Source organism: Drosophila subobscura, chromosome O (genome assembly GCF_008121235.1).
Source record: "Drosophila subobscura isolate 14011-0131.10 chromosome O, UCBerk_Dsub_1.0, whole genome shotgun sequence".
Classification (NCBI taxonomy): Eukaryota; Metazoa; Arthropoda; class Insecta; order Diptera; family Drosophilidae; genus Drosophila; species Drosophila subobscura.
Genome location: NC_048533.1, coordinates 1,215,122 through 1,239,838, shown reverse-complemented (window position 1 = coordinate 1,239,838; position 24,717 = coordinate 1,215,122). Strand labels below are relative to the sequence as shown.

The 24,717-nt window shown below is 45.2% G+C and overlaps 1 protein-coding gene across 9 annotated transcripts in view; it reads left to right on the top strand.

The window, feature by feature from the left end:
* The window catches only part of LOC117897826 (maternal protein pumilio), a 220,786-nt gene that overhangs the window by 163,861 nt on the left and 32,208 nt on the right, over positions 1-24,717 (top strand). The window lies entirely within an intron of this gene.

The following is a 24,717-nucleotide window of genomic DNA, read 5'->3' as shown; positions in this document are numbered from 1 at the left end:
TCATATCATTAGCACGTCATAAGCGACAACAAAAAAGGAAAATATATACAAAGGGATATGCATAGAGGGAGAGATTGGATGAAAGCGAGAATAAAAGAGAATGGGACGTGTGAGACGCGTCTTCCGCGTCACAACTATTATACCCGGTACTCAGTAAATTTTATATTTTTTACATTTTTTCTACATACGTATTTCATCCACATCTACATCACTACTCACACCAACACGCTCTTTCCGCTCGCCCTCCTACTTTAGAGCCGCACACTGCTCGAAGCAGAGTGTGGAATGAGAGAATGTGCAAACAATAAAAGGATGCTGTCAGGGGTGGGGTTGGCGATTGAAAATTAATTTCTTCATTCTGGCTGATCCAATCTGATCCCAATTAGGTGATCTCATAGATTCCCTACGGAAGGGCATTTTTATACCCGGTACTCGAAGAGTAAATAGGGTATATTGTATTTGTGCACAAAAGAGTATGCATGCAACGCACAGAAGGAAACATTTCCGACCGCATAAAGTATATTTATTCTTGATCAGCATCAACAGCCGAGTCGACATAGCCATGTTTGTCATTCCGTCTGTCCGTCCGTCCGTGCGTCTTGTTGAGCATACAAATCTCAGTATAAAAGTTGTATACTGGGTATCGTTATACCGGGGATAACGAGTAGGAATGTGAGACGCTTCGTAAGCGTAGCAACTTATACGCAGTCAGTATGTACATATGTATTTAATATATTAACATGCATGCATTTTCTAAGGAATGGCGGTTTCTCTTGAAAATTGTGGAAGTGAGAGATATTCTCCCTTCGTTTGGTGGTGGCGGAAGGGGGCGGGACAACATTTTAAAACACACTTGTAAAAGTGTGATAGCGCATGAGTCTTCACACAACATTTGGTGGCTCTAGCTCTTATAGTCTCTGATACGGCCGGACAGACGGACAGACAGACGGACAGACAGACAAAGACTCGGCTATTCATGCTGATCAAGAATGTGTATACCTTATGGGGGTTCGGTAGCGTTTCCTTCTGTGTTTTACGCACACTGCTCCGACCACAATTACAATATACCCTATTTACTCTTCGAGTACCGGGTATATAAATTTAAATACAGGAAGAAGGGAATGGGAATGGGGGGACTCTGAAGCTATTTACGATCATTTTCTGTGTGCTAGGAAAAAAAACCCCTCCTAGAAGACAGTCACAGACAAACTGTATTATCCAAAAGCTGCGTAGATATGGGTTTGAAGGTGCTCCACGGGAGATGGACGAGAAAATACATTAATAAAATAGAATTTGTGTCTGTAACAAACAGTCAACAAACGAAGTTCCCTGCCTGCAAACCCCTTTTCATTATCAATATGCAAATGGGGAATAGGCCACCAAAGAAAAAAAGGTGAGGACAACAGCCAAAAGTGAGCAAAAGTCGCGCGAATTAAAGGCGAAATTGATGATAATGGAAGCAGCGGCAGTTGTCCGTCCTCGTCCCGTCACTTCCTATTCCTCCCCCTCTCTGGCAGCAGTCAGCGAGTCACGTTAAACGGAAATGGCAATGTCTAGACTCTAGACTATGGACTATGGACTTTTGGACTCCCAGGCTAGTAGAGGGTCCTGCCCGTTGGAGCTCTTTGGAGGCGGGTAAACAACCGCAAAACATTTGCCACGGCACAAAAGGTTTCAGTTTCGGTTGTTTTTTGTTCACTTCTTCCACGTTTGCCTTCTTTCCGCCTACAAACTTTTGTGGGGATAACAGAAAATAGAAAATAACGAAGCGCAGCCAGGATCCCAGTATCCCAGGATCCCCTGCAAATCCCGAAAAAGCCTTCCCTGTTGGGTCTTTGTGTGGAGTTTTCTGTGCTCAAAACTCCAGAGTTGGTCCAGTCCTATCGTGTTACAAATCCCAAAAACGATTGCCTCGAACGTGCCTGGACCTATTCGGTGTGTTAAAATGTATGCGGCTGCTGCTGCTCCTGTTGCTGCGCCGTTTGCATTTTTTAGTTGACCAAAAATGGTTTCCAAACTGCCAAGGGAATTGATATATATGTACATATGTATGTACAATATGTTTTGGCATCTTGGAAGCGCATATCTGGAACTACAGTTCTATCTGCTTGTATCTGTAAAATGTATAAACTTATACCCGGTTCGGCTTTAAAATTCCCACAAATTCTCTGCAGTAGGATTTCTTCTTTAGATTTCTCTAGAATTTTCAACTGATAAATGCTTCATTTTGCATTTTGATTTCATTTCCGGTTTCCTTCGTTTGTAGCAACCCAAAAAACAAAAATTGTCAATTTCCGTTTCATCATGCAAGGAGACAATGCTGCACCATGGGGAATTTTACCACTGTTTGTGCCAAAAATGAATAATTTACAAACAAACTAAGTTTGTATGATTAGTTTTGTGATATTAGTTCATATTAGTGAAAGGAAGGTATGCTGAAAAAATGGGCGTGTAAAGGCTAATTTTTATTTTATTTTTAAACTGTATTAAACCAAAAATTAATGGAATACGTGGGAGACGTGGGAATTTGTATACCCGGTACTCAGTAGTACATCTGTACCTTAGTGGTTTTTTTCAAAGTTTACATTTTACATGTTACATACACAACTTTTCATGCCATCACGCTCTTTAAGCTCTTTTACCCTTATTACCCTTTTGCCCCTCAAAACTTCTACCCCGCTACAATGCAAATTGGCATCCTCTTTTGCAACTTATGTAATTGGTCACTGCAAACACAGTGCAAACAAGTCAGAATTTTCAAACCTTAGGTTATATCACGAAAATTTAAATCTGCGAAGATGCAAAAATGCGCAAGAAAAGATGACAAACATTTGATCAAGAATTAAATACTCCACAATATCCATTCATTTTTATGCTTCCGGGAGTTGTCAGACACTTTGTAGGCCTCTTTTTAGAACAAATTTTTTGTCACAAATATAGACTTGTTAAAAAACTAGCCATTAAACATATCAGGTGAATTTTTATCATTTCAATCTCACAAACACATTTAAAATACCTGTCTGAATGGAGCCCATTGTAAAAAATGAACTTTTTTGCAATTTTAACATGATGAAAAACAGCTGACTTTGACAGCTGTTATCTTAACAGGGGTGCGCACTGTTACTTGGTGTTATTCTTATGAATATCGGTTAAAAAAATATTATTTTATCGACTTATGAAAACTGATTTTTGTCCAGAAAAGGTGGTTAAACTCCCCAGAGTGCAATGTGGCGGAGTGGGAGCCTCATCTGGTTATGCTAAACAATTTCTCAAGGGAAAAACGTACTTTTATGTGCAGAAGGATTCCACGTTCACTCCCTCCATTATTTCTATATTTCGCATATGTGTATTTCGTACATTTTATAAGCTGCACATTTCTCTTCATTCTCATTCCGTCTCTCTCTCTCGCTTCTCCCTTTTCCCGCCCGTCTTCCGGTGGCAACATTTGTTACGTTTCTTCTGGCTGTCTGCTCGTTATATTTTCCCATTTCTTTGCCACGTTTACCTGCTGGCAATTGCAGTTGTCAGTCTCGTGATATGGTGTTCCTTCAGCATTTGGGTTGGCTGTGGGCTGTGCGCTGTGGACTGTGTGTCCTCTCGCTGTATTTGTAGAGCGTGTACGAGCTACTACATGGCTATGCATATGACAGATTACAGCTAGCAGAGCGCCGTACTGTAAGCTCAGAGCGTCCCAATGTGGACCTCAGCCACTTTCCCGCTGCACTCCGCTGAGTCAGCTATTCCCGCCGGAGTGGCTCCTGCTCCATCATCGTCTCTCTCGTCCTCTTTGGCTGTCGTTGTCAGGGTTGTCTACTCAACGACTCATAATTTCACTTGAGCACCATAAATGCCAGCAGTCAGTCGGCAGTTTCCATCCTAGCCTCCATCGTACCTCCTCCCTCCCTTGTTGGATCCCAACAAACATTTGCCTAAACGCCAGGACCAAAACAAACAGTGTAGAGCGGACAGCGGACAGCGGACAGAGGACAGCGGACAGAGGACTGCAGGCAGCAACTCTGTATTTCCATCTGTGTGGCTGTGTGTATCCCTAAGATACGGCAAACAATGAGGCGATCCAATTGCAATTGCATTTTCTTTCTCTTGTTTTCTTTTTCTTTGCCAGCAGTCCTCGCTCCTCCCCGCCAGTCTCCCGTGACTGTACGGGATTGTCCGGGCCTGCATCCGGGTTTTGTTTCCTGCGCCGCAAATGCCAAAAATAATCGTTGGAAAGATCCTAGATCCTAGATCAATTCTATGCACGATGTACATTTGAATCCTCTTATTCTGAACATCTATCACAAGAGAGAGTATCCAAACAGTCGACTGTTTCCATTTACACACGCATGGAACTGCTCTTGGCTGTTTGGCGGCAATCTCAGCCATTTCCCTCGGGCGTGAGCCAGAGCCAGAGCCAGAGCTCTTGGAGCGCTTGGTTACCTGGTTCCCGCTTCGTACTCTTGCTTTAGGGGATGGGACGTCGGACACCCTGTTGACTGTGGGTCTGGAGTTGAAAAAATAGATACAAACACACACACACACACACACACACACACACAGGACAAATGTGATCCTTTTTGTTGGTCGTACTTCATGCTCCATCTCTCTCATCCTCCCATCCGCCCTCCCCCTCCCCACCTCTCTTCTTTTGTCTTGCCGTGTCTGGGGTTTTCGTCCATTCTTCCTTCTCCTTCTCGTACTGCTTCTGCTCTGCTCCTGCAGCCTTCTGCCTTCTGCCTGCCTGCCCGCTGTTATTACTTACTCGCGCATCGTTAAAGTGACTTCCGGCCATGTTTTCCCTTCACCCCCCTCGCTCTCTCTCCCGCTCTACCGTATGTGCGCTTCGTCATATGAATTCGTGTGTGTGTGTGTGTGTGTGTGTTATGGTAATGGCACTTGCTGTTTTTTCTTGCCCTCTTCTGACGCATAGCATACATTACGGGGTCCCTGCCTTACTGTCTGCCGCTGCCGGCTGGCTGGCTGGCTGGCTGGCTGGCTGGCTGTTCGCTAAATTATGCAGAGCCTTTGCCTTTTGGCCCGGACTCCTGCAAAAGGTGACGAAATATTACAATTTAACCTTCCCTCCCTTTCAGTTTATCTCTTCTTCTTCTGCCTGTGTGTGTGTGCGCTCGGCAAATTTCCGGCTAACAAAATGATAGACAAAGTTGTAAAGTGAAATATGAGATTTACTTTTCATGATTTAAAGGCTTCAAGTCTCTGCTGTCAGAGTGTGGGCGGGGGAGTACAATACGAAATGCAAATAATAAATAACACAAATTAATTGCCGGCCGGAAGTAAATAGTCAATAATGTACATACATATGTATATGTATATATTTATGTATACATAAATACATATGTATGCATATTATGGATAAATATTTGCTTTGTGGCGATGCCAATTTTTTGCGATTTATGTTTGGTTGAAAGTTTCCCGGAGAGGGAGAGGGAGAGGGAGAGTGGGAGAGCAAAGAGTGTGTCGTGCCCGAAGTGAGATAAAAATAGCAGGCCAAACCAGAAGCCATGCCTCTCGCACGCTGCGTTTGGTGTGCGTTTTATTTATGTCCAGAATCCAGAATGGCAATCTCATTGGGAATTATCAATGGAATGTAGGGAATAATAAGATGGAGGGGGTACAGACTGTTTATATTTAATGGGCAGCTGCATTGACAGAAGATCCTCAGATAAGGACCAGGACTGGCAAAGCCGTTGCATACTTTAGGGCTCCACTTCCCGAATGGGATGCAAAAAATGCTGGAAACCATTAATGCTGCAAGGAGGAGAGGCGTCAGACCAGTTCATAGACAAATGCCAAGTCGTAGCAGCGAAAAAGTTTGTCAAACACCCAGGGATACACAGAGAGAGAGTGAGAGAGAGGCTGGGAGAAGGGAGAGTCGCGGTAACAACTGCAAGTGACTTCCTTGCTGCTGCTGCAGAGTTGAAAAAAGTTGAAAAAATTCGTGTGACAAATAAGCAAAAGTTGCGAAACGGAGCGGCGGCAGGAAGCAAAAGACACTGTGAGAAGAGGAGGGGGGCGGGAATGGTAGTGGGCGGACACTTTGCACTGCAATTTGCACTTCATTGCCAGCCGCGGCAGCGCATCAACGGCAGCGACAGGGACAGGGGCAGGGGCAGCGGCTGCCGCGGGAGCGTTGAAGCGTTTTGGTCTCCTTCACAAAGCACTTTGTAAATTTTTTAAGTGCCATGAAAAAAGAAGGGAACGAACGAACTAAGGAAGGATGGAGGAAGGAGGCAGGGCAGAGATGCTGCCTCTTTTTCTCTCTCTCGCGAGGAGCGAAGAGTGTGGTGTCGTCGTCTGCGGAAATTGCTTTGTTGTAAACTGTACCGGGCTGACAGGGCTGGGCAGGGCATGACCATGAAAAGCGCTAGAAAAGGCGGCCATAAAGTGGAGCGAGAGAGAGAGGAGGTGTGGGAATGGAATGGCAACGAGATGTACGACAAAACTGTCAAAGGGAAGACAGCAGCAGCGGCCGGCCGTGCAAGTGAAGGGGAAGAAAGCGGCCGGCGAGCACCTCGCAGCCTCCTTCCCGTTCTTCCTTTTCTCATATTTTTCGCCATTTTAATTAGGTATCCAGTGCCTCCATCTAGCCACCATAGTGGCTGCAACTGGACTCTATCTCTCCGCCAAAAAGTGTCTTTTAGAGCGGGGTTCTTTCATCGCTGAATTTACCAATTAAAATGTAATCTTTTTTTCGTTCTTTTAGTTGCATTTTGGCATTTTCATGAAACTTTCATGTTCTCCAGCCTAGTCGCGAACTATGCCTGTGTGTGTGTGTGTGTTGTGACTCTTTGTGTGCGTGCAAATACCACATAATTTAATTTCCACAAACAACAAAACCGCAGCATGTCCACTTGCAGCGCCGAACCCGATCTCTGCCCCTGATGACAGCAGCAGAAAATATTCCCGTATTCCCGCAAAAAATATGCCATTTATTTTTGTGTTTTTTGTGCTCTTTGTTTTTGGATGGCGTTAAAAAACCGATGGGAAAACCCAACCGCAGGAATACATGTCACCAAAGGGCAGAAGCGGAAAAATTCGTTATCCCAAATCCGCTCCCGTGTTCCCGTCCTCGGTAAGCGGTCGGTCTCTGGAATCTGGAATGCGCCATGAATTTATTGTTGTGTTTTCGTGGCATTTATGACCAAATCGCATTCACCAAATTGATATTCTAAGCGCGTAAAAATGTACATAAATGTGTGTACATGCTGCAAGTACATATGAAAGTACATACATGTACCATATAGAATGTATGTCTATATGGAAATACATGTATCTTTTATGTGGCTGAATGATTCTGAAAGTGGGTGCTGGTGGGGGCAAGATATGTGTGGCGGGCATTAAAAATAAATGTTGCACACTTTGCGGTGCTCGCCGCATACTCGTCCATCGCATAAAATCCAAAAATGTCGGCGGTTTCACTCGCCATTTTATAGCCCAGAATTTGTAAGAGTGCACATTAGTGTGTGTTTGCGTGTGTGTGTGTGTGTGTGTGTGTGTGTGTGTGAGAGGGAGGTTCTAAATGGGTTGCCTGTCACGCCCAACGTAGGAAGGGCCTGAATGAACATTCGAGGATTTTCGGTATTCAAGTTGAAGGCAATTGACAAAGATTTCCATGTGGCCCCCTCCAGTGTGGAACGTACCACACACAGATACTCGTATGTTTACATCTATATTGCCATCTAGAATCCATTACGAAGGGATGCACATTAAGATAAGAAATCATTCGAGAGCGCCCATAAAGGTAAATTCTTTTAAAAAATGAAATTGATCGAAAATATATTGAACCAATAGAAATGTAAATACATTTCCCGAATAATTCTGATTCTGAATGCCTTTCAAGCTGCAGACAATTTAAGATGCTTAATTAGCAGCAGGATTTATTCTGCAGGCATTTCGTAGAGGGCCAAGAAATCTGTTTTCTCATTTCAACTGAAGGCTGAATGCGTTTTAATTGGACAGAAATGGGCTCAACTATGCATCAGAATCAGCAGCAGCAGCAGCAGCAGCAGCAGCAGCGACTGACACAGACCAACAACTGACCAAAAAGTTTTCAATAAATTTGGTTTGGGCTGGCTGGCTGGTCGGGGCGGAGCCTCAAACAAACTGCAACAAAACGGTGTTATAAATAGGGCCAGCAGAGAAATCGTTTGCCAACAGAGGCAGCAGCAGCAGTGGCAGCGGCAGCGGCAGCGGCAGCGGCAGCTGCTCTTCTCTGCCTCTCGCTTTCGCAGAATTATGACATTCTTGTTTGTAGAAATTGCATTTTTATTTCGCCATGCTCTAGTAAAAGTGTTGAAAGATTTCAATTATCCTAGCCATGGGTGTCTCGGCCTCCATCCATCTCTATCCACCTCCTCGCCAAGATGCTGATGACTCATCTCATCGGACATGGGGCAGTGGGCAACAACATCAGCATCAGCATCAGCGTCACACTCAATTAGATTCCAATTCTTTGGGCTGGGCCCGAAACAAGTTCAAGTTGTGATACTTTGGCTCAGCGTCTGCATAAATGTCGGGGCAGGAGAAAAACTTTTAATTCCACAACAATAAACACTTGAAATCACATTAGGACGAAACTTGTTCTAGGCTTTGCCTTTTATACACTTGCTTTGGCTTGGGGCTTGGATGCTATGCCAACACTTTGGCGATGTCCACATGGAGTCTCATTCCTTTCAAATAAAAAGGGTATCTGATGGTTCGTCCTTAAGCTTCTCCTTGCTGGCAGACATGTGAGGCTAAAGCGCCCAAAAGACGTCTCTAGAATGCAACATCAATCAAATTTGGCTTTCAAGTCGCGTACGCGGCAATTTGTTTGTATAGAAAATGTTGAGACTTTTCATCCCCATCCCCCAGCAGCGAGAGGGGGTCGCTCTGCTTATTTTCCCATTTGTTGTACAACTTTTAATGTATTTTGGGCACGTCTAACCGCACTCAGCGCTGGAGCAAGGAGCTGAGCTGCAGGGAGCTCCTGCCATGGATATGCCTATTGGTATCGACATCCTCATCGCAATAATCGTCATCATCATCGTCTTCCACATCGGGTTCATCAGCTTCGAAATCAACACCCTTTGGCCGGGTGGTTATGTTTCGGCTGCTTGCTCCCATTACTTGTAATAATATTTTAGCAATTTTATTTGTTGTCATGTCACATATGCCAGTGTCATGTCAGGGTGGGTCCTTTAGTCCTTTAGTCCTTCTCCTGCTCTGGCTCCTGCTCTGGCTCCTGCTCTGGCTCCTGCTCTGGCTCCTGCTCCTGCCCACTCTTCGGGCCACGTCCTCCTGCTGGAGCCTGTCTCCTTTGACACTCGCTCGCTTCCCCTTTAAAGGCGAAATAAATTTGCATTTTTATGCCAGGGCATGCCTAGGACAAGGCTTCCTTCCCCCGCCTGCCCCCGGCTGGCAGCTGTCGAAGAGAAATTGATTTGATGCAAATTAATGACAGCTTCTTGTCAATTTCATCAAGTTGAGTTGTGGCCGCGTCGCAACGAATTTCCCATACTCTTCAAAGCGAATAACGATTATTGTTTATGTGGTTTTCTGCATGGAGTATCTATGCATCTGCAGGGTACACATATTTGTTATTAAATGGTGCCTGGTCTAGTCGGAATAGGGTATGTATTTTTCATAGTTTTCTCTTTGAACTCAAGATGCCGGTCTCCTTCGCTTCTCCCATATTGTATTTCTTCCTCCTTTGCTTTATAGATTTAAGCAAATTTTGTAATGGATTTTTAAGTAGGCCTTTAAATTAGGCAGAAGAAAAGCAATTTATTCAAATGATTCCCGACAGGGAGGCCGATCTGCTGCCAGTCAGTTAGTCTTGTCCTTGTGGCTGCTGTTTCTTTTTTGTCCTTTACGGCTCACGGACAATTAATCAAAATTTAATTTGTCTTCTCATTCTAGGTAAGTCCTCGCCATCGATCACAGCGCCATGAGACCACAGCCATATTTTGAGACCGGAAACGGAGAAACATGAAGTCGGCATAATTATTTTCCAATTCAATCAGAGGACGACTCTAAGCTCCTTTTGCCCTCGCTCCCGTCCCCGTCCCCGCCCCGTCCCCGGCCAAGCTTAAGCCTAAGCCACATTGAGCGGGATTAGGCGCTAACTGCCAAAATGTGATTACATTGAAGGGCCACAGAAGGTCCACCTCCTACTCCTCCGACAACGACGATTGTCCCCCGTCCGTGGCCCATAAATTAATCAACAGACGTAGAAAAATTGCCCTACTGGCTCCTCACTGGCTCTTCCGGCTTCCACTTTCTCCTTCAAATCGCACACAGTGAGAGAGAAAGCATTTCTATTAATAATGACCAACGATGAATCTCGTCGCAAAAGAAAAACGAAAACGAAACCGAAAACAGGAAAACAGGAACGGCAACGGCCACAAAATCTCCTCATGGCTGCGCGTAAAATTCTCTCGGCTTCCTCTAGGCTCTCCGGTTTTTTTAAGCCACAAATGGCATTTAATTCACTTTCAACGCTTTTGGGCGGCTACAGCACCTGACCAACATCCTGGGTGTCCCTTTTCGCTCCCTCCTTCTCGCTGTCTCTTGGGCGCTCCTTCGTCCTGTGCGTAATTCGTATTACGTATTTACTTTATTAATTTAAGTGTTTTGGCCCCAAGGCCAAGACTCGCTGGAGCTTGAGCACATACACCCCCCCTACTGCCCCTCGTCCTTCTGTGCCATCTCCTCTTGGATGTCCGCTTCCCTGTTATGATGTTATGAGGGCCGTAAATAATTTTTCTGGGACACAGCTCCTCATCATTTTATTCTATTAAAGCCAAATATTTACACAGGAAGAACTGAGCTCCTGTTCGCAGGCAAATGACTAACAGAAAAACACAGAGCCAGCAACTGGAGGAGGTTGAGTGCTTTCGCAGGAACTGGCGGGTGGGGAGTGCTTTTAGGCCCGGTTTTAGTCGATTCGGTTTTAGCTGGGTGCGTTCAAATATGACAAAAGGCCACACACCCCCGTCCAGTCCCCCAGTCCCCCAGTCCCCACATCCACACAGACACTCGGTGAGGGCTTGGGCGGAACTCGTGTCTGTGTGGACTCTGCTGGGTGGACCCTCCCCGGGGTTTATTAGAAGTAATGACATGCAGCTTGTTAGCCAAAGAGAACGCAGGAGTGGGGGAGTGGGGACCGGGATAGAACAGGGAATGTTGGACATAGTTATTACCAAGTATTGTTAACTGTGGGCGACGCCACATGCCACCGACTGCAGGTGGAAATGGCTCTGAGCTGAGGCCGGGGCTGCTACGTCCTCTAAATGAATGTTAACTGCCGGACATACGACAAACTGAGGACATTTTCACAAGGCCACTAGCTATAAAGGGGAAGTCTCTGTCTCTGTCTCTGTCTCCTTTATATCATCTCCAAGGACAGCTTGAACGAACAGGGACTTTGGGTTTTGCTCGACGCAGATTGTGGAGTATTTATTTGAAAACTTTCATTAATTTATATTTTATGTCGATTAACCAGACAATAAATATGTAGCTCACATTCAAAAGTTACTAAAGTTACCTGCATTGTAAACGATTTTAAACTTCCTTTCGACCCACTGAGTTTTCCAAGCAAAAATTTAAATTATTCATTAAAATTCGCATATTTTCAGCCCCATTCTATGCCATAGCCATAGCCCATCCATCATGTTCGTTTTAATTGCCCTGCGAAGTTCTATTTACATTTGTCTCCCCCTGGGAGACTCTCTTTCTCTTTCTCGTTCTCTGTTCATTTAATTGCGCTGCTCTTTCCGGTGGCGCAATGAACCAAAAAACTGAAAAAGGTGAGTGAAGAAATTGCTGCGGGTCCTTAGCAAATATATGTATGTCCTGGCAGTGTCTCCACCTCCACCTCCGCCCAAGTTCCTTTTCGGGGGAAGCCCACATTAAACGCTTTTGACATACACAAAGAGTGACTGAGGCAAACAACGAAAAAAGCATTTTGTTTGTCAAATGTTTGTCATTTGTAAATGTCAAACGGCGGTCGAGCATATTTTGCATACATGCAAGAGAGAGAGAGAGAGAGAGAGCTAGAGAGAGACAGGGAGAATCTCTCTCTCCCGTTCTCTCCTTCTGTGCCTGGTCCATCCATCCAAAGTCAGTTCTGAAGTGTTCTTTCAAGTTTTTGGCCCGCATTACTGTGTTGAGGGCTGCCCGATCAAAGGAGCCACAACTCATCTCTGAAGGGAGTATGGGGACAGCCTGGGAATGTCGTCAGCCTCTCAGTCAGCCTCCCAACCCCCAGTCTAAAATTATGAGACATATTTTGTGCCTTGTGTCAGTGGGCGGTCTCTTGTCTGCGGATCTCGGCTTTCGGCTCTCGGTGCTCTCTGTCCATATAGAAATCTGACATTTAAATATTTACTTGCGTCAACTTGTGACATTTTACTCATTACACCGGGCAACTCGCTAATGGGTCTGGGGTTCAGCACGGACTTGTTTCGGTTTTCTCGGTGGTCGTTTGTCGTTTGTCGGTTTGTCGGTTGTGGGACTTCATCCCTTTTGGCAGTGAGAAAGGAAACTTTTGTCATGCGCTTCCCAGGCATCAGGCACTTTCATATTCATAAGCTTTGGCATAAGTTTGACAGTTTTCCGGCGTTTCAGTGAACCCCCAACCCCATTTCCGTCCGGTCTGAATGTTTAGATTTATTTCCCCACTCACTGCTAGAAGATGTTCGAGTTGATTGGAGTTTCCGCAACGGGGGAAGCGACTGGCTGGGCTCCGTTCCTTCATTTATCAATGCTTCCGGTGGATCATTGTTCTTTCTTATCCGCCTTCAAGTTCCATGCTCCTCGCTCATCTCACTGACTGACTGCCTGACTGATGTCAGACAGCTGTCTTTTATGTCTCTTCTGTGTGCATCTCCTTCTCTGTTCAGCCTCAGCCTCAGCCTCATTCTCATTCTTATCCTGTCCTGAAGCCGGCTCTTTCCTGGCTGCGCCTGTCACTGGCCTTGAGGGCAGGTATAAATGCTGTTGTAAATGTATTTTTAAATGTAATAAGATTATTACTTAATTAGTGCAACTTTATGGATGCCCACGGGTGGGGGCGAATGCGAAGGAGGCCTCAGGGTAGGCTTTTAACTGCCGGGATTTAATAGCTAATTTATTTCTTCGTGCTTCTGTAATTATGTGTCTGTGTGTGTGTGTTTGTGTGTGTTTGTGCGGGCAGGGGCGGGTTACACCCCATATGTCTGAAGTGGAAAACCAAAGCCAGAGAGCGGATAACAGTAGGATGCAATACGGAAGTATTGGATCACAAAAAAATAAGAGATAATAAATTAAGAGTCAAATTATGTACTCGAAGAGTAAATAGGGTATATTGTATTTGTGCGAAAACGGTTGTATGTATGTAACGCACAGAAGGAAACGTTTCCGACCCCATAAAGTATATATATTCTTGATCAGCATCAATAGCCGAGTCGATTGAGCCATGTCTGGCTGTCCGTCCTGATGAGCGCCTGATCCAGCGCCTAGTAAATTTGGCATCCAGACTTCTGTATGCTCACAAAAGTATTTCAAAAATGAGCCCCGCCCCCTTCCGCCAAAAATGGCAAAACCTCCTAAAGCTACAATTTTGAAGATAAAAGAAAACTAAAAACGCCTTTCCGTATCTATCAGATCACCAAATTGGGATCCGATTGGACCATTTTATAACCAGAATGAAGAGTTTAATTTGCATTGGCTAAATTGGCTTTAACATTTGACGAAAAACCGTTAAGGTACAGATGTTCTAAAATAAAAGTTGTGACGTCTCTCACACGTCCTTTCTCGTTATGATTTGATGCAAATGTCCATCGATACCCTAGGTACAAGCTCCTGCTGCAATTCATTCACCGTTAAACTGTCTCTCTCTCTATCATTGTCTCTTTAAGGTGGTACTGACTGTGATTAAAGCGGAGAACTCGAGACTAAGCCAACAAAAGTCTTGATTAATTAAAAATAGAAAGGGAGAGAGAGACAAACCCCATAAAAATACATGCATACATATGCATGTACACACTTCTATGTGTGCATGGATGTACACATGTCAGTTTTAAGGGTCAAAAATATTACTTTCCATAATAGTATCAGAGCACTGGTAGAGGCAGGAGCAGACCCAGAGAGGAGCAAGGAATTCGATGGTTGAACAGCATTTTCATTAATGCCCAGGCACGAACTTGACTTGACCTCGCTCCCCCTCTCTCTCTCCATCGCTCTCTTTCGCTCTCCTTCTCTCTATGTGCTTCCTCCAGTCTATATTTTTGCATCTTTTGTTACCATTTTTGCCTGTGTGCCTCTTACAGAGTGGTGCTTAAGGGCTCAACAAACACAAAAAGTCAAGACATTTACAGTGCACTTCAGAGGCGGAGGAGCCTGTCCTCCACATGCCCCTCTCTCGCTCTCTCACTCTCTCTCTCTCTCCCCCTCACTAGCCCCTGTCTCTGGCGAGGCAAATGAACCTTAAAACAAATCATTATTAAAGGGGCCTTCATGTCCTCTGCATCCCATCTCTTTCTCCGTCCAACTGCTTCATATTTCTAATTATGTAAAAAACTTTGCCATGTTGCACTCCCCAAGAAAGGGACTCTCACTGGTTTCCAACCTTTCTTTCGCTTTGCCCGGGGAAAATTGTAGTTGAACATAACGATTCCAGGAGAGACCCGTCCCGGCCGGCCGGCCCTTACCCTCATGTCGGAAAGTGAAATGCCCAGCATGCCGGGACTCGCATGGCCTGGATCATGCACAATGCAGGAAGGAGGCGGCGAGGTGGCGTGTCTGCGGCTCTGTTGATTTTCCAACGGCAATTTTGTACATATCACAGTGCGTCTGCCTGCACGACGTGTACCTACACATGACGTTTGTTTGTTTGTGTGTGTTGTGTGTGTGTGTGTGTGTGTATATATATGTGTGGGTGTGTACTCTTACTTGTTGCAGGCGAGGCGCCAGTTAGTGGTTGAAGAGAGTGGGGGGGTAGGGCAGCAGTCAACAAAGCGTCTATGAAAAAAGACCGGAAAACAAAGGCTCAAACTTTGGCAATGTGCGAATAGCTTCGAAGGGAGAACACTGCAGGCATTCTGCTCTGCCTGGCACTCTGCTGGCATCCCTGGCCAACTTTTCCCCGCCCTGCTGCTGCTGCTGCTGCTCCTGCTGCTGCTCAAGCTTTGGACCTACTTCTATCCCTATTTCCACTCGCACAGCTCTCGTTGGGCTTTCAAATTGTTTTTGATTGAAATTTAAACAAAAATGTGTTGCCTGCACTTGACAACAACAACAACAACAACAGCAACAGCAACAGCAGAAGCAGCAGCAACGGCAACGGCTAGTACGGGAACTCCAACGAACAAACACAACAGATTCAAGCAATAGACTTGGAGCGAGGAGAACACACAAAATCTGTACACACTTACTGGTCTTGAAACTTGCCTGAAACTGCGTTAAACGAAATCGATTCGGAGTGAAATCTCAATTGCAATCATTGAAACCCAACCAGCATTTGCGATGTCTGTGTCACGACAGAGACTTAATAATAGTTCCATCCCTAGTCTTTAAGCGTAGGCCGCTGACTGAGAGTGCCGCTGAGTGACTCTCTCCGCTGCGCTGAGGGAGGGTCTTGCTACCTGCGAGCTGCTAACTGTGCTCATGGTGGAAAAAAGAGAGACGAGCGAGAAGCAAAGCATTCATTTCGGCCTCTTTACAGTTTCTTTCCCGTTTCTCCTTCCGTGTGCGAATATTCTCTGCCAGTGCTTGTGCTCGTACTTACAGGGCATTTATTGCGTGTACTTTTGCTACCTGGATGGAGGAACGCTGCTGTTGCGGGCCTTGGGTAATGTTTACACTGCGTGCATTAATGTGGGTGCGTGTGTGCGTGTGTGCGCGTGTGTATTGTGTGCATGGAAAAAGCTTATAAAGTTCCAGGAAAATAAAGAAAAGGGCAACAAGGCAACGCACATGCCTTCAGCACTCACCTTTCCCGCCTTGTGGCGGTAGAACATGAAAGCGAAATTCCTTTTATTACTCTTTATTGTTGTTGCTGTTGCTGTTGCTGTTAAGCATCTGCCGCCGTTTCAATGAAATTGTTTATCAAGTTGAACTCTGGGAAATTATGTAAAATATGTTTTGCGGTTCCTCTTTTGTTCGAAACCGAAATTGTTCTGCGCATGAAACGTGCGAAACACAGCAACAAAAACCAAACAAATTTCAATTTTCTACTTGAGCTGCGGAGCATCTTTGGCACCCCACCCCACCAGCGTCTGCTACACCTTCATCCCACCCCCACCGCTGCACTTATCTATGCCTCTGGCTGCTCGAAAATGCATTGTTGTAGGCCATAATCCCCAGCAACTATTGCGAAATCTCTGCACAGAAATCACATGGCTGGTCAGGGCCTTCCGGCTTCAGTAGGGGTCGGTCCCGATCCGGATCCGGTCTTCCCGTCCTCCCGCTTAAGCTCTTGTAACTGAAAGGCTCATCATCAGCATTAGAGTCGGCATCGGATCGGAATCAGCGTCATTGTGGCAGAGCCAAGTCTCTCGACGTCCCGCTGGTCCCTCTTCTGCCATGCACCCGCCAATGTGCGGTGGATTGCAGCTTTCGCCTGACCCCATGGGCTGCTTCTATTATTCCGATTAGACCGGATTTTAGACCCACAACTAGGGACGGCACAGTGGATAATTCTGATAGATTTTCGGGACAGATTGCAAAAGAGTACTTAGATCTCAAATACTCGAACATTCTCTCTCCTCTCATGCATCTCTCTGCATTGCATTCTCTCGCCTGCTGCGGATCCACCAAACACTTACTCGGACATAATTCAATTTGGATTCACACAGAAAATGTTCGTCGTTGAATTTCCATGCCCATTGTTCCTGCGGAATTGTTAAATGCCTTCGCTGCCAAATGAACAAGTTTTGCCATTGAAATCAAATGAGTCATAAGAGTTTTCGAGTTTTCAGCCGAACGGGGGAGAGGCCGCATCGAGCGAGAGCCATTTTCTTGGTCTGCTCGGTCTTTTTTCCGTTGCTTTTTCCGTCGGGCAGTTGAAACAATAAATAAATGTGAAATCGACCCTGACTGAGACGGCAGGGGCGGGAGGAGGCAGGACCCGGGCCACAGAGCTACTGAATTTCTGGTTTCTGGTCAACTGGACAGCCCTCAGACCCTCGGATCCCTCCTGCGGTGGGCGGCCCATTCATAACACAGGGCAGCGTCGAAGGTCGCCAAGAGAATCCTCATCATCGTCATCACACTTTGCGGTGACTCTCTGCCTCTCGCTCTTCGCTCTTTCCCGTGTCCATCCCGTATCCTTCTGCCATTCCCCTGTCTGTCCGTCTGTCCCTCTTGCTGCCGGACATTGGCAGCCGTTTTGCATTGTTTTTGGTCATTCGTTTGGCGTCACTCGCATTTACCATTGTTACTACACTCCTTCCTCTGCCTCTTAGTCTGTCTCTCTTCCTCCTACTCCCTGTTGTTGTGTTTGTTCAGCCATTGAGTTGATGATTTCCGTATGCATGGCCCATTTTATGCACAACTTCCGGAAATTTTCATTGTGGTTTTGCAAGCGGATGTGCCAGGGAGTTGCAGTAGGACCCACCCATAGAGGGGCATGTGGAAGTTTCATAACAGTTTCACTTTCGGACAAAAAAATATTTGTAAAAAATTATTATTTTATTTTATTTTTGAACTGGCCAAAATTTAGCGAAAGCAATCCAATTTTTGGTGCTGGTAAAATAAATATGCATCAAATATGCAACAGACAGAAGCAGAAACAGAGAGCGAACCGGAATTTGCAGCACAATTTGCATACAAACAAAATCCTGGCAATCCCTCTGGACAGAGTCCAAGGAGCAAAAACTAAATATTAATAATGTGCCAAAAAGTATGCTGCCGTTTTTGACATGTTCTCCCTGGGTCCATCCTGCATCCTCTCTGGGCTCCCGCTTCCACTGGTGCACTAGTCTGGCCTGGTCTGCCATCTGGCCTGCGTGACCGGATATGGAGATTATGTAACCGCATTTCCGGCTGCCGCTTGTGCAAAATGGCGGCTCGCAGCAGCAGCTACAGGAACAGGAGCAGCAACAGAAACAGCAGGCCACACCTGACACTGACGTTTATGCTCAGTCAGGCGCTTAACTGCACTGCCGGATGGCCAACTCCAACTCCAACTCCACATCCCAACTCCCCGTCCATCCCTCACAGGAGGCAGCTCCAGTCGCTCTGTGTGCAATCGCATTTGTGCCATTGCTTTGCGGTCGACTCGGTTTACACTAAATGCGCTTTTGTGGTTTTCGCCATCGATTCCAGCATAGCAGCATCAGCAGCAGGAGCTGCTGATGGAGCGCCAGTGGAGAAGGTGCGGCCAGCGCCTGTATAAAAAGCCTTTGTGATGGGACCGAACAGGTAGTGGTGAAAGGCTTTTCCATTGAACGTAAACCAAAATGTTATTCATTGGCCGAATGGGGGCATATTGTTGGAGTCCATATTGCCATGGAATGGATCCAGGATTCTCCTACGAACAACCATAATTTAGTTAAAATGTTCGGTCCATTCGGTGGAGAGGCTTCCCTTTAGGCCTTGCACTCTGCATCCGTTTTTTCTGGGCTTCACCTTTCTCTGCCTCTGCAAAAGCCTCTCCAACTGGCTGGTTAAGATTCTGTTCCATCTTTGGACTCTTCGAAATCCTGCTGTGTTCTCCCATTGTCCTGTGGGCCGGGGCCATTGTTGCTGTTGGCTCTTATTGTGGTTGCCATTATCATCAAGCTGTCATGTTAAATGACATTTGCCATATTTCATATACATACATGCACACATCCACCATGTGATATCGTATTCTATTGTGTATTGTGAATACAAAAAAAATATATATGTGTGTGTGTGTGTCCTGGTGCGCTGCTTCCTTTGACCATAGAAAATGAGCCATGTGAACTGTTGCGGCTGTTGTAGCCGCACAACAAAAGCGGGGGCGAACAGAACAGAACAGAACAGGAACAGACCCGAAAGGAAAAGCTGGAAGAGAAGGAGCAGAGAGAAGCAACTCCTTTAGCGCTCTTTCTCTCTCTCTCTCTCTCTCTCTCTCTCTCTCGTGCCGTTTCCATTGTGTCCGGGAGAATCCTGTTGTCCTGTCTCGTCTCCGTTTGTGGCATGTGTCAGCTTGCCATCTCAGCTCAGGCTCCCTTTTTTTATTGTGCTGCTTTTGATATTTATTTTCCATTTACATGCATTTCATCATTTGTCGCTTCCCGTTTGTCGTCTCCCTTTGGGTCGTTGCCTGCTTAAAAGTTTAATTGTCCTGCGATTTAGTCTAGGACTTTAGCTTATCTTGAATCTCTATCGCACTCTGCACACCGCACACCCCCTCAGGCATCCCTTTCAGCCTGCTGTCAGGGGCAGAGAACTACATATTTAAATTCCTTGTGCCTGCCAGAGACGCCGCACTGCACTATGGTCCAGATGACCACTTTTCTTGGCCAAATTGAATAACTCGCGAACGGAACAAGATTTTTTGATTTAGTCTTTTGATATAAGTTAAGAATAGGGAGAGGGTGATTTTTTGAAAAAATGGGCGTGGCATCTCCTTTTTTTTTAAGGAAAAATCGGTTTTTAATTTTTTTTTTTTCTCAAAAAAGTTAGAAGCAAAAAAAGGATGGGAATATGTTTAGCAGATCAAGAAAAAAAAAGTCGTAGCACGAGTTAAAACAACCTAAAAATCTAAGATAATCGCATTTTTTCTGCCACAGAACATGCTCTTCAGCAGTTTCCATTATAAAACAATATTACCCTGGCTACACTCTAGCCCCCCAAAATAGCTAGTGACTAATACTGTGGCTTAAATGCAATGCAAAATGGTACCCTACTTCACAATTTTCTTCTTCATTGTGTTCCAAAGGGCAAAAAACATTGAAAATTCTCATTTGAGGTTATGATCTATAAATGCAAATTGTGAGAGTTGTGGTCAAATGTGGCATTTGTGACTATATACATTTTAACAATCATTTATTGGTCTACGACACACAATAGGTTTCAAGGTGGGACTAGGTGGCACTCTATTAAAAAACCCTTCTCAAAAATTAGTCTTTACTACGAACTGACACGTATTAAGGCCTCACTTTGACATACAATTACGAAGACATCGCCAACCACTAGATGCCGTTCGCATTACAGAACACGTAGTAAAAACCCTACTGAATAAAATGCATCAAAAAAAATTGGATCAGTTAATCGTATTTTTCAATTTATGAGACATTTAAAACATCAATAAAATTGGTACTTTTTCACTGCACGTGGTGTGCAATAATGACCGCTGGGTTTCACAGCTGATTTTGCGAAGGTGGCGCCATCTATGCAAATTTCTGGTACGCAACTTTGATGGTCACTCTTTTTCTAATGCAGAGCGCCAAAAACCACGTCTTGGTTTTAACTTTTAAAAATTGCCTTTTGGCCAAGAAAAGTGGTCATCTGGACCATAGTGCGCCGCACTGTGTGGTATGCACACAGTATGTGTATGTATGTATGTGTGTCGGTTGAATGCATATGTATTGTATATTCGCTCCTTTGTCATAGCATATTTCTGGGCAAAAAGCAATTAACTCTGTCGACTATGCTGCTCATGTGCCTGGGCTCTATCCTCTGTCCTCTCTGCAATTCAATCCGCCTTCAATCTATTTGTGCGAAACTATATTAAAAATGCTCAAGCCGGATATTACGAGAATGCCCACAACCGATTGATGGCTCGGCCCACAACCATAAAATAATTGCCGCATACTTTGCGGCGAACGCACAGTCATCCCCCCAGGAGCCAAGCGGCAAACAACAAAAAAACATCAAAAGTTCTGCAATCCCCCGCCTCGTCCCCATCCCCATCCCCGTCCCCAGCCCCAGTCCCCAGTATGCCAGTAAACGTTTCTACTTTGCATACTTCGGGTCTCTACCAGGATGTGGACTCGTACCCGAGCTGAGGCACAAAAACCGCCAACGACAGCACCGCAGACGACGCTCCAGCAGCAACCTCATGGCAAATTAGTTTAAGAAATTGCCTGAAGGTGGCGCCCTGCTATCTGTCTACCCGTGCCAGCTACCCCTCCTCCTAGCACCCTGCAAGCTACCCTCAAAATGTTTTATGCACAAAGCGGAAGATTCGCGAGCATAAAATGAAATAAATTCCAGCAGACTCTGGTGCTGCGAGGTGCCCGAGGTGTGGGACGGATGAACAATATTTCTAGATGAAATTGACAGCTCCAGAGCTCAGGTTAAAATGGAAAGTGATGTATGTATATGGTGTATACATATGTACATGTATGTATGTTTCCATGTTCATGGGGGACTATCGCTGCCAAAAACGAGTTCTCTTTGAAGGACAAGGAGCGCAAAGTCTATGGCTAACTGCTTGTAATCCTGGTAACTCTATTCATCATATTCATCATTCATTGGTCTGTGAATTCATGGGAGTGTGTTGCCTATCTTACACAATTTTAAGCCATGTTCCCTAGTTGTTGGCTTTTCTTTGCCTTTGCCTTGGTTTTCTCTGTGGAGGGAGTCATTGAATTACCCGCCTTGCGCTCAGGCGCTCCCCATCTGCTTTTCCTTTTCCTTTTTTACTTGGCTCAGCTGCCAAAGCAACAGCAACAGCCGCCAAATGTAATTATCAAAAGTTTCCACTATTTTCCGAGCAGCCGCGAGAGCAAAACCGAAAGAAAACCCAAAGGAAAGCGGCAAGGTAAGGTAGCTTTAGGAGAGTTGTCAGCCTCAGGCTTGTGGCTTGTTATTCTGTTTGTGTCTGCCAGACGCCAAAGTACAAAAAAGGAGCAACAAAAAATAAATTCAAATAAAAAGACGAAAATTAAATTCGTTTCAACTGCAGACTCAGTTGCACAGTTTCTCCAGTTGCTCCAGCCACAGCCACAGGCACAGTTACAGTTACAGCTCCAGCTTCATATTCCGGATAATGCTATTGCCTGTGCTCTGCTCCTCTATGTTTGCCATGACAATTTGAGGCCCAGAAGCATGCTCTCTGCCCCTTCTGGCCCTTCCGGCACTTCTGGCACTTTGCTTCTTGGAGATTTGCCATATGAATTGGGACAGAAGATGCTTGTTTGCCTATTTATTACAATTTAATGCCAATTCTTTGCTGTTGCCTGCTGGCTGCTGCCGGCTGGCTTCTGGTTGCTGCTGCTCTTGTGGAGGCTGGAAGGCAGCGGCTTATTAATCTGTCATGCAAAATTACTGCGACATGGAATCCCTTGATTGCCTCGCAGTATTGCGTCACAAAATGCTGAAAGCTGACACATTCGAATGAATAAATCAGGACTTTTCTGAGCGTCAAAAATGTGTTATTACTAGTATTTCTCCTTCCAATCATCCCTTTAAAATGATGGAAATTATTAACATCCTCCGAATACATGAGAAGAGCTCAAGGTTGGAGCACTTGGGAATGATTGGGAAAATAAAGAGAATATTCCCAGAATGTGCAGATCCCTCGTTTGTCCCGAAAAAAAAGTCCCTGATGCGTTTGACAAGTGAATAACAAAATAATTGCCAACAGGGCTTTTGCAACCAAAGGAATTGTGCAACAATAAACGTATAAAAACAAGAGCAAGGGAAGGGAGACGGAAAACAGTTTCCCAACGATAATAAAAATACGCACAACAGCTACAAGATGGAAAATAGAAATGCAAAGTGAATGGAAATGCAAGGATAATGAAAAAAACGAAGCACAAAAAAGCGATGATGCAAATGTAAACGAGTTTCGAAAGGAGAAAATGAAACTGAAATAAATATTTTGTGATATTTTACCAATTCCAATGCAATGGGTCGACAGGCCGTCAAGCCGTCACTCCGTCGATGGTGCATTGTTAAATATTCATGTCAGAGAATATGTCATTTTATTTCTATATCGTACATACAGTACATATGTAAATAGGCATATAATATGCATGCGCACACATCTTCGATTCTCTGGGGCAATCCAGACAATTCATACATATGTGAACCTTTCCACTGCTCGTCACCAGTTACCCCTGCAGGCTTGATGCCTTGCGGTGTATTTTAAGGCTCGTTTGCTCTGGGCATGATTTTTAAATATTCAACAACAGATTTTTTGTGCTGGCCAAGTGTTTGAACAGGTTGGCGCGAAAGTTTGATGATGTGTGGCGAAGAGGCTTCCGGGGAGACATTCGTGAAATGTAATTTGCGTGGCTCAGAGTTTAAAGAGGATAATATTCCAAAGCGTACTTTTAAGAACATCACTCGAAGGCATTAGTATGAGAATCGGGTGGGGCACAGCCAACTCAAAAATCACTTACCGATTGGCAATTTGCGTGCCGGGCGCCATGCATCGACACTTGGCCCCAGTCCCCCAATGTCAGCCTCAGTGCCAATCCTAGTCGTAGTCTCAGTCTTTGCCATAGCAACGAGGCAATTGTGGGTGTGGCAAATCCTGTTAGCAACCGCTGTGAACACAACTCGGGGCAACATCCTGGCTGGGTACGGGTACAGGAACGGGTCCGGGTCCAGGTCCGGGTCTGGTTGTTGTGTTATCGCTTATGTTGTCTCTTACGGTCTGTTGCATTCTGTACAAATTTGCGCCGCAGGTCCACAAATTTGTGCAACGAAGCGTTCCCCCCCCCCCTCCCGCCCCTTCCCTCCGGCACTCTCTCACCAAAGAAAACTTTTCTAATAATTTGCTCGTTTTCTAATTTTCAAGTGTTGCCAGGCGTCTTTCGGCTTTCGGTTTTCGCTTTTCAGTTTTCTTTTCTGGAGGAGGCCGGCCAGCTTCTGCAATCACTTTCGCTTGATGCTATTCGAGTTTGATCCGGGTTCGCAGATTTGGGTTTGGGTGTGGGCTATCGGGTTTGAGTGGCCAAAAATAAATGTCCTTAATTTTGTGCTCGGGCCAAAGTTTGTGTCCAGCTTCGGGATAAGCCATATGCTCAAAGGGAAATCAAGGAAAAGCCCCAATAAAAATTACCAATATTTACTCTACAAAATGACAAACCAGACCAGACCCTTTTGTCCTCCCAGCATCCCCTCTGCCTGGCCAAATCCCTTGTCAACTTTGCTACTTAATAAAATATGAGTGCCAAAGTGGAAGACAGGACAAACACGAAATATCCAAGGACGTGCCACTAATGGCGGGCCCGAGCTCAAGTGCTCTCCCAGACGTTTCCCCAGAAGTACCAGGTACGAAAAAGGAGAAGAGAAGAAAGACCGAAAAAGGGAGAAAAGGAGAAAAAACGAGGAAGGACGTGTGAGACGCTTTTTACGCGTCACATCTTCTATACCCGGTACTCAGTAGGACATCAAATTTAACATTTTACATTTGTTCTACATATGTCATCTACATCTACATCACTTCTCACACCAACACACCCTTTTAAGTCGCCGTAGAATGAGAGAATTTGCAAAAAAATAAAAAAGCTTCTTGACGGGGTGGGGGTAGCCACTGCAAATTAATTTCTTCATTCTGGCTATAATAATTATCCAATCTAATCTCAATTCGGTGATCTGATAGAAATGGGCATTCCCTACGGAATGCCATCTTTAGTTTTCTATTATTATTAAAATTGTGGATACAGCAGATTTTCGCAGGGGCTGGGCGGGGCTGCTTTTGAAATACACTGGTATCAGTCTTATATCACACCAGTCTGGAGGGAAAATTTGGCGGCTCTAGCTCTTTTGTCTCTGAGAATTAGCCGACAAACAAGTCGGACGGACGGACAG